We start from the raw sequence: 9,539 nt of genomic DNA on the forward strand, positions 1-9,539 counted from the left end.
ATATTTGATGTAATAAAGGAATATTGTATTAATTTGGTAATGAAATGAATATTTGATAATGAAATGAATATTGTAATAGCAGCAAATTTAGAAAGAGAACTATACATTTAATAATTATAGTACAAAATGCACAGCTATATCCCCTTTACAAGCTGCTGATTAATAATTTCCAGTTGTAATGTAGTGTGGCTAGTTAAAATAATAAACGAATTGATATATGGACATGCTTTCAGAAAATTGTATAAACACCTGCCGCATTAACAACAAACTGTGAAAAAAAGGTTCCGGCCGTATGTGAGAAATCTCGGTAGAAAAAAGCATGGCAGACGCGGGAGGGGGCAGTGGAGTCAGTCGACCTCCTTTGCACTCTTAATCACCTGTCCCCCAACAAGAAGAGACCATCCATCAGGTCAAGTCTGATATTTGCACTTCTGGCTCATACATATATGGTACTGTATTTATTATCAAGAATCATGAGAGCTGTGGACCATCAAAGATATATGCTTAGCACTGTCCGCGCGCAAACTCTCTCCTCTAATCTGGAACCAAAAATCATATTCAACAAACCCATAAACTCTATGGAAACTGTGTACAATGTGATGGATCAGTAGTGTGGTTTCTGTAATACAGTACCTCATAGGTGGAATCAGAAGAAAACCACCGTAATAGCACTCCAAGATGTACTACGGCAGGTATTAGCTTAAACAGTAATGGTGTAGTCACCTGTGCATAATATTTGTAAGATGAAGAAAGCAATTGCGGACATAATTGGAAAAACTAATAAACAATGTATCTAGAAGAGTAAGTGCAAAATACACCCATGAAAACCATGCCTCTACTTGCTTGACTAGAGGATCAACAAATTGGATATTGCATTTTCCAGAGACTTCTAAATTAATACAAGTTCTTGGACTACTTTTATCCATTTCATATGAATAAATATTGTTATGCCATGATCTAAGTCAATGCAACCATATGTAAGCTATGTTAAGCAGATATGCCATATGCTTGAAAAATTATGTGAAGTGTTCCATGACATATCAAAGGCAATGGAAAACATGAATCTTAATGAGCAGTAGAGACCCTAACAGATCACATTTGTCTATGAATGAGAAGAAATACGCTACATGGGATATTGCCAAGGCACACAGCTAAAAAGTCTAGCATACCAGACTGAGTGCTGTTGTCCCAAGAAGCAGCATGTATAGTTTACCCTGTAATTCATCACCTATGTTAGTGGTGGCTCAAACGAAGGACAATATAACAAAATCAGGCTTTCATCGAAAGTTGATAATACTTAAGAGTATTGAGCAATAGATCACCAATTTCTTATAAGAAAAGGACAAAATAGTTCAAAGTTAGCATATAATGGATATGACACTTCACAATTAAGAAAAACTCAGAAATAAAGAAACACCTCGATCAACTTGAGGTTAGACGCTCGACTAAGAAGAACAAAAGCAAATTCTCCAATTTGTGCAAGAGACATCCCAACCTGCACATGCATATGACAAAATTTTGCAAGTCAAACAAAGATTACCAACATTTGAAAAATTAACACTAGAAAGTGCATACAAGAAGGGAAGTCTTGTTGTTGTAGCCAAATCCTCTCACGACCAAACTGAACACAATTGTTTTGATAATAATCACCAAGATAACAGCTGCCAGCAATATATCAATGTGATTCCAGAGAAACTGGACATGAATTAGCATTCCAATACTGGCTAGAAAAAGGCAGCAAAAAAGTTCCGGATCGGCTCCACCTACAAAATAAAGAGTCAGATTGAAGAAATTCTGCATAGTGACAAGTAAGAGCACAATCTGGTACCAAGATCCCACATGACAACAGTTGGAGCTGAGGAAACATGAACGAGTTAGCTTAATGACCCATAAAGCTAGGGGATCATACACACTAAATATTCGAATAGCAAGTTATGTTCTTGCAGGATAACTGTCTAAAAATCTAAAATAATCTCATGATAGACCCATTGGACGATCTCCAATACAAAAGAGCAGCAACAGATCGATAATTAGGTTGACGTTAAAAATTAGGCGCAAGACAACCTCAATGGCCTCAGTCAGACTTCTGAGAAAAAAAGGAAAAAAGTGCAACTTTCTCTCACTCAATCTTGTAAATTAGTACTATACTATAGGAAGTCAAATTGTAGTAATAGTTATATGGCCACTCAGCACTTAGTCCTATTTCCAGTCGGTGCTAAGTTCTAAACCTAAGGGAAAAAGCTTGTTGGCACTCTTCTTTCAGGAAGAAAAGGAAATAATATCTTCAAACAGATTAAAGCAATTAGCACAATTCAAAGAGAGTAATGCCTAGCACAGTTGAAAGAGCAGCAGAACTCCAAATTTAGCTACCCTGAAGGTCATATCACCATACCTTGGCAAAAGGCATGTGTGCATCTCTACCATCGAAAACATCATTTTATCGAAAAGAGTGTTGGAGCTTTAAAAACTAATTTCATAAAACAATTAGAATCATGCACTCATCACCTACAGCAGAATAAACAAATCCAAAATTTCACCAACCACACACCTAAGTCTAAGACCTAACCATTTCCATGTATATTAATAAAACTTGAAATTCAAGTCTTCCTCCCAGATAATAGAAAATGTATGAAAAGAAGAAAGGTAACGGACTCAATAAAAATAAGAAATAAATTTGTAACAGAAGCAACCATAGAGGAAATTCCAGTTTAGTAATCAATCAATACCACATTAGCTCTGTGTGTGTGTGTGTGTGAGAGAGAGAGAGAGACAAACACACAGGAAGATATATATGGTAGAATAGAATACCATGCAATAATAGTGAAGCCATACCTGTTCCAGAGTATGATGAGCATGATCAGTTGTTGATATCATCAGTCCCGCAGCAAAGGATCCTAACTCAAGACTCAGACCCAACTTATCGCTACACTGGAACAATATAGTTTACATTACATGCATTTATTCAATAACTTTGCAGTCAAAAGGCACATTGTCTGGACTAGTAACTAGATTTTGAAAGGAGACAAATTGAATATACTCCCTCCGTCCCTAAAGAATATGCACTTTGGGTTCAACATGAGTTTTAATGTAAAATTGGTAAAGTAAGAGAGAGGTAGAGAGAAAGAGTAATTAAAATATTGCTAGTGGAGAATGGGTCCCACCTCATTAGAGAGAGAGTGCATATTCTTGTGGGAGGGCTAAAAAGGAAAGAGTGCATATTCTTGTGGGACGAAGGGAGTACTAGAATTGTATACAGATCACAGAAGAAAATAACTTGATCAAATAAAAGTTCCAATCGCCAATAAGTAGTCAAACAAGACAAATTGGGAAGTGCAACTAACCCAAGCAACAAGCAAGCAGAGCGCAACAGATGTCAATTGGTAGAGTTCATTAGTCTGCAAAGGAGACTAAGTCAAATATCAGAACAATGTGCATGCAACACATTTTCTCAAACGCAAAGGCACCTGTGATGATAGACTAATCATCAACTTCAGTAACCGAGGTATAAGAGTGCGGGACAATATTGCCAATATGGTCAGGAATGTAACCAACACCACCAACCTGTACATGGAAAGTAGGGTCCCATAAATGATAATATAGATCATTGAAAAGAAAACCCCGGTTTCATAAAGGCTTCCAAGTGTTTCTAAGAACTACAAAAAATAGTCTAAACTCTAAGCATAACCTTGCCACAGAAGTCAGAAAGAGTAAGAATTTGTTAGATTTAATCACTCACAGCTGATAGTATTTAATATTTTTGATAAATACGGAGTATATAATGGTGGGAATGATAGAACATCTGAAGGAAGCTTCATCATTTTCTTACTCATTGCCAACTAAAATCTTTTCAGCATATCAGTTCCAGAAGTTGTTGCAAGTACAAGTATCATTAATGCATAAGTTAAAGACATAGAATTATATATCTATATTGCATGCAAGTCACTGAAACACGAAAATTCATTCTCTATGGTCTATTGTCTTACAGTTTTGTCATGGAAACGATTCCTTGGAGAGCACCAGAAGTACCACCAAGGATAGGGAGAAGAGCAAATAGCAAACCCACAGTACAGTCCTGGTAAACCAGAGGGATCTTTCAGAATTTCACAAAGCAAAACTCGTTGCAAAATATGGACTTAATTACAAGAAATGTTATGAAATTCTGTCAGCATTATGGTTATGTGATATGATCAGATTTTAGAGAATTTAGGCTTCAAATTTAAATGCATAGATGCATCAAAGGAATAATCTTAAGCAGAGACAAACCTGCAGAACAAGGGTTCCAACAGTAACCTGCCCATATAATGTATTGATACTATTCTTTTCCATCAAGAATTTCAAAACCTGCAAGCAGGATATTGCATCAGCTTGAATTAAGCGATTGGCAGAAGAAAGACATGAGTTCTTTTTTATGCATGGCACGAGTCATACAATGTTGTCCAGATTCTTTAAGATGAAAATAGACAGCAACCACACACTCATTATTAATACACATACCCATGTATGTAAAAAAGTGAAACTTTCTTATCAGAATGGAAGTACTAAGAGCACTCTATCTTCATTGGTTCGTGTCCTTGGTGCAAAATAAATGGTTTGGTATGGAAAATTTTGGTGATGCAAAATATCCTGCTTCCACCGTATACAGCCACAATATCTTTGAACTCAATAAGACAAAATCCATATTCATCAGGAACTAGAGGCATAAATTGGATATTTGTATCATCAGAAGATGTCATCTGATTGCAGCAGCGATGTCTTGGTATACTCTGAGGAAAATAGTTAAGGGAATTACTTTGTATGGGAACATGGATCCCTTTTAAAGGTGCCTTACAGTGTCTATGAAGCTAACCAGTGGGAGGAATAACCATGTACAATAACATAGACCTCTTATAAAGATTCATTACTGCGTTTAAGAAAGTACTCCCTCCATCCCAAGGAAGATGACCCCATCCTTGGGCGGCACGGAGTTTTATGCAGTTTTATTTTGTGTGTTGAGTGGAGAGAGTAAAGTAAGAGAGAGGGAATAAAGTAGAGATAAAGGTGTTTCCATTTATAAAAATGGGTCATCTTGGCTGGGACAAACTAAAAAGGAAAGTGAGTCATCTTTAATGGGAGTACATGAATATTTGTAATTCCCTCGCCTAATGTCAGTAAGAAGATGAAGATTCCTTTAAGCACATTATAAAAGTCAACTCTACTTCTGACATCAAAACATAGTGACAGCTTCCTCCAAATTCCAAAATGAAGTTAATCTCTTCATATCCATATTCTGATTATTTTCTCTGGGAGAGAATCTAAACCCTGGCCTTTGAGGAGTCATGTGATTGTGATTGAAAATGCATATAAAATATTTGGTTCTTTTACCTTGAAATATAGCTTCAAGATTGGTACTATTAGCGAGAAAAGAAATTACTATTATGAGCTTCAGAGAGCTTGAAAGGAATTATTCCCCAAACTAGTGTTTTAAACCATAGAGAGGAAAAAGGACTCAAAATTAAAACTCCGTAGCTGAATCATCTTTAACCTCACAAATTAAATTAGGCTCAAGATTACAAAATCAGATGGAGGTTGTACCACTGCTGTTGAAGACATTGAGAGGAACACACCAACAAAGACACCTTCAGATGCTTTCCCACCACATAACTGCAAATATATTACTTATACATATTAAAAAGTAAATAAAATGAAAGGACAAGACAAAATGAAATGAATAGACACGAAAAGATTATTTCATGAATAGCACTGGACCATAAAGGAAATCCCATAGATCAGGTGAATGACATCCTTTGAATGTTAAAGGTTATCAGTAATGATATGGAACTATGGAAGGACAAGGTGAACCATGATTCTGTATCTGTATTTTCCCATACAACTCCTAGCATCACAAAATGAACCTCCATAGTAAAATTAAATTCTTAACATACAGCTAATGATTTAATCAATTAAAATTTTCCAGTTTACATCAATACCTTAATACCTTTATATATATAGTGATAACGAAAGTCAATAATATCTAAGGAAGTTAGCTTCATTCAACATTTCGTATAACAGAGTTGTGATTGCAAAGGTGCACAAATATAAGAAACGGGGAATAGAGAGGATACCAAGGCTGTTATTCCACACAAACACATAAACAGAAGTATTTGAAGCAACCCGCCGAAGAAAGCAACTGCTCGCACAACACGAATCTGCATTATCAGTTAAATTTGCTATCAATCTTTCAACGTTTCAATTTCTTTTTCCATTGCATTTTCCTAACATCACCTAATAGCATGAGAGAACATGTAAATTTAGATAATAAGTAATAACACAACCAACCTTCACAACTGAGAATTCTAGCCCCAATGCAAAAAGAAGAAAAATAACTCCAAACTGTGCCACTGTTTCAACCTGCAGGAACATACTATGAGCAGTTAGAACGAGGTCACATTCTTACAGGAGTAAGAAAACAGCAAAGATGCAATAATATTATGCTCAAACATAAAGGTGGTGCAAATAGCAACATACTTGAACCATTTCACTGACAATACTAAAACCTCCAGGTCCTATAAGGGATCCTGCTAGTAAATATCCAGTTATAACCTGCGAGGTTAAAATTGCAGATCATCACAGAAATCCAGAAATCAGCAATACACCGGAGAATCGATGGATAAAAAGTTTCCAAGATCAGAAAAAATAGCATAAAGTCTATTGGGAAGCTTACTGGTTGTCCAGCACAAGCAAAGGCAATTCCACCACAAGTTGCAGAAACAATTACTACAACTAGATCAGATATGAACCTGTGGACCAAAAAAAATAATATTAGATTGCTTATATAAGATTTAAATGACGAGTATGGGTACCTTGGGGAGAAACTCAGATATCTAACCTTAGGTCCAATTGTAAGATAGGAAATTTCGACTTGCGATTGGACATAATGAAGACATTGTCCTGCACATAATTTTCAATGGCTGGAAATATCTACCTCAAACATTTCTAGAAAGCAGAACTTGCAATTATTGAAAATAAATTTACTGCAACCCCAGAGCAACAAACTTAACAAATGTTGGAGTTTCAAATGAAACTAATAGCCGCTGAATTTTTTTTAAAAAAAAGTACCTTGCTATCTATCAAGGTTGGAGTCTCTTCAGGTTGATTCTCAGCATCAAGAGTGAAAACATCATGGAACTGAAATGACCTAATATAAAGTCAGAAAAAAGTATCAACCAAAATCCAACTTTAAATTTGCTATAGTCACGGAAATAAAAAATAGTACTCCAGTACTCAAAAATAACAGAACACAGCAGACTAATGAATTTGGAGGATACAGGTTTGGGAAGCATACTTTTCATCTTTTGTCTCATTCTTCTTGGGCTTAACCCTGGCAACAGTTTCCAGAACTGCCTGAGAATTTTAGAAGTTTCAGTAGGGACAGTAGAGACAACCAAATTGAAATTGGAGGCAAAAGAAAGGGGGCACACTCGAAAACAAAATATGTTTTACATAATAATCTTGATGTTTATTGTTTAGTCAAGTTTAGATAATAGATATTTGAAGTAATGAACTTGATTGAAACTGTTTTTAAGTGTTAACTCACATATTCATATGACCGAAACACCATTGAACTCGTGAGTATTATGCTTTAACTCCAAAAGAACATGAGCAGTTCAATGCTATGTAAAAGCAAACTTAATTGTATACAGTGGCATAATCATCTGAAATCCCCACGAAGCAAAAGCAAATATAACATCAGCTTTTGGCCGCAGATTTTCATTATATCTCCAAGCACCTAAAATTCTAATTCTCGAGATGCCAGAAATATAGTGCTCACCAAATATTAGTTCAAGAAGGCACTTAAAAAATATTTAACGGCATTCACCCTTACCAAATAGCTAAGTATATCTTAATTTATAAATAATTCAATATAAGCATGTTCCAACCTAAGAAGAAATTATAAGGCAAGAAAGAAACCTGCTGTTCATTAACACTGTTGTTGAAGCTCCCGTGATCTTTTACTGCAAATTTCAAGAAGATAGAGTGTGATCACAAACTCAAGTCATATGTTCCCTTCCAAGTAAAAATGCATATTCCTACTTTACGAGATTCAAATAAGCTCCAACGATTAAAAACACATCATTCAAGCATCAAACATCAAACATCAAACAGTGATATACTTTCCCCAATCACCAAACTAACCAAGATTTAACCAGTCTGTCAAAGAGAAGCCTAGTGTCACGTTTCCATCTTGTATTAATTTCATTGCTACCTCCTTGAACTTATTTGCACTATATTCATTTGAAACTTTAGGATATGCTATACATATTTTGTAATTGTTATTCAAATGTTGACATCAATATATCATGAACTTTAAGCCCTAAAATAACCTCTGACCAGCATTTCTTTTAACACGAATCTACTGCAAAAGAATATACACAGACACTGAATATTTGAAGATAATCACAGGACTTAAATGCATGAAAATAAACAAGCCAGAAATGGGGAAAAAAATTCTATTATTAGTCCATGCAACACAGAGGAACCTAATCTACACAACACAGAACACAAAATTGAAGGAAAAGCAAAACGGTATAAAAGGCAGCATTAATTGACAATGTAGTACAACAAGGCGAAACAGAGAGTACAATCATCAGAGATCTGCACTAACCGTCGGTGAGCTCATCAGTCTCGTTGAACTCTTTCTCCAATGCGTGATCAATCATATCAGCAAGAGTATTTTCCTTTCGCAAGGACGTATCGTTTAGGGCAGTAGCGTTAACTCCGGCGGTTTCAGGCATCGAGTCGCCGGCGATGAGCGGCGACAAAAAGAAATAGAAGAGAATGAGGAGCGCAAAAAATGTCCGCATCTTTCGAATTTACTCCGTTGGAAGTGGAGATGGAGAAATTAGTGCGGTAGATAAATGGCTCCCGGCGCAGGTCAGCAGAGACGGCGGAGGTGGAGTGAATTGCATAAAAGGAGTTTCTCAACTTTACTCATCCCAGATACTCGGCGCTTGAGATCTGCGAAACAGAGTAGGTTGGGATTGGATCCACGCGGCCCACGGTGCGTGTGATCGACGCGCCGTCTTCTGCGGTGGCTGTTCCAGGTGTACAATTTGCGCCACTTTTTTCAATTCCAAAGGAACGCCAATTTAAGGTTTGTTATACAAAATCGCTACAATGGAATCGTGTGTTTATTCTGGAGTAATATTAATAATACATTTTCATTTCGTTGTAATGCCGCATTTTATGAATTAGTATCTCTAGATTATGGGGTTATGAATTAGTATCTCTAGATTATGGGGCCGTAATCATTTGAGATTTTTTAATCTAATTAAAAATTGAGATTGCATTATTAGCCATTTATTTTTATTAAATGAGTGGTCCAGAATTTATCAGGATAATTACACCATATATACAAAATGTTTCATCAATGTTTCAAATTAGTACAAAAAGTTTTAAGTTAACATATATCACACAAAAAGTTTAATTAGTGTTCCAAATTAGTACATTCCATCAAATAACACTAACACCGTTAACTTTTTCTTATTTTCATGCTTCACTCC

At 35.9% G+C, this 9,539-nt stretch overlaps 1 pseudogene; it reads right to left on the reverse strand.

Moving 5' to 3' along the window:
* Positions 1-86: 86 nt before the first annotated feature.
* LOC121788595 lies at positions 87-9,155 on the reverse strand (annotated as a pseudogene).
* Positions 9,156-9,539: the final 384 nt, after the last annotated feature.

Source organism: Salvia splendens, unplaced genomic scaffold, assembly GCF_004379255.2.
Source record: "Salvia splendens isolate huo1 unplaced genomic scaffold, SspV2 ctg1092, whole genome shotgun sequence".
NCBI classification, from domain to species: Eukaryota; Viridiplantae; Streptophyta; class Magnoliopsida; order Lamiales; family Lamiaceae; genus Salvia; species Salvia splendens.